Here is a 1,937-nt window from a genome sequence, read left to right as displayed (position 1 = left end):
TGGCATCACCGCTCACGTAACCTACAACTCCTGGGCTCAAGCGAGTCTCCTGCCTCTGCCTCTTCCTCCCAAGTAGCTGGGACACAGGTGCCTGCCACAATGCCTGGCTATTTTTGTTTTTTTGGTTGCAGCCATCATTGTTGTTTGGCGGGCCTGGGCTGGATTTGAACCCACCACCTTAAGTGTATGTGGCTGGCGCCTTAGCCACTTGAGCCACAGGCGCCGAGCCCAGCTATTTTTTTGTTGCAGTTGTCATTGTTGTTTAACAGGCCCAGGCTGGTTTTGAACCCACCCGCCTCAGTGTATGTGGCTGGTGCCCTAACCACTGAGCTAGAGCACCAAGCCATTGTTTGAATGTTTGTTTTCAATTTTTTTTTTCTCAGTTTTTGGCTGGGGCTGGGTTTGAACCCGCCACCTCTGGCATATGGGGCCAGCACCCTACTATTCTGAGCCACAAGCGTTGCCCTTTTTTTTTGTAGAGACAGAGTCTCGCTTTATCCCACTTGGTAAAGTGCCATGGCATCACACAGTTCACAGCAACCTCCAACTCCTGGGCTTAGGCTATTCTCTTGCCTCAGCCTCCTGAGTAGCTGGGACTACAGGCACCTGCCACAACAACTGGCTATTTCTTTGTTGCAGTTTGGCCAGGGCCGGGTTTGAACCCGCCACCCTTGGTATATGGGGTCAGTGTCCTACTCACTGAGCCACAGTCACTATGCTGTTTTCAATTCTTTTGGATGTGTACTCAGGAGTGAAATTCTGGGTCATATGCTAACTTCATGCTTAGTTTATTGAAGAACTGCCAAACTTCCACTGCAGCTGCATTATTTTACTTCCCCACCACCAGCAGCGATGTCTGAGGGCTCCAGTTTCTCCACATCTTTACCAATATTTGTTCTTTCTTTTTTCTTTTCTCCCTTCCTCCTTCCCTCCCTCTCTCCTCTCTCCCCTTCCCATCTCCTCCTCTTCCCTTAGTTAGCATCTTACTGTGTTGCCTAGGCTAGAATTCTGTGGCATCATCATAGCTCATAGCAACCTCAAACTCCTGGAAATGATCCTCCTGCCTCAGCCTCCCAAGTAGCTGGGCCTGCAGGCCTCCCCTACAATGCCAGCTAATTTTTCTATTTTTAGTACAGAGTGGGTCTCACTCTTGCTCAGCCTGGTCTCAAACTCCTGAGCTCAAGAGATCCCCAGCCTTGGCCTCCCAGAGTGCTGGGATTACAAACGGGTGCTGAGATTATAAATCGATATTGGGACTATAAGCATCAGCCACTGCCCACTGCACCTATGCCAATGCTCATTATTTTCTGTTTTTATTTTCATTTTAGCTACCCTAGTGGGTGTGAAGTGGTATCTCATTGACTTGGTTTTGGTTTGCATTTCTCTAATGACTAAAAATGTTGTGTATCATTTCATGTGCTTATTGGCCACTTGTATGTCTTCTGTGGAGAAATGTCTATTTAAGTCCTTTGCTCATTTAATTTTTTTCTTTTCCTCAGTGCCTGTAGCTCAAGCAGCTAAGGCGCCAGCCACATACACCAGAGCTGGCAGGTTTGAATCCAGCCCTGGTCTGCCAAACAACGACAACTACAACCAAAAAATAGCCAGGCGTTGTGGCAGGAGCCTGTAGTCCCAGCTACTTAGGAGGCTGAGGCAAGAGAATTACTTAAGCCCAGGAGTTGGAGGTTGCTGAGAGCTGTGATGCCACAACACTCTACCCAGGGTGACAACTTGAGGCTGTCTCAGAAAAATAACAATGGCTCTGCACTTGTAGCTCAAGCAGCTAAGGCACCAACCATATACACCTGAGCTGGCAGGTTTGAATCCAGCCTGGGCCGTCAAACAACGATGACTGCAACCAAAAAATAGCCAGGCACCTGTAGTCCCAGCTACTTGGGAGGCGGAGGCAGGAAAATCACTTGAGCCCAGGAGTTGGA

The sequence above is a fragment of the Otolemur garnettii genome, unplaced genomic scaffold (assembly GCF_000181295.1).
Source record: "Otolemur garnettii isolate 467f Iridium unplaced genomic scaffold, OtoGar3 scaffold00091, whole genome shotgun sequence".
Lineage (NCBI taxonomy): Eukaryota > Metazoa > Chordata > Mammalia > Primates > Galagidae > Otolemur > Otolemur garnettii.
Note: the sequence above shows the minus strand (reverse complement) of the source record.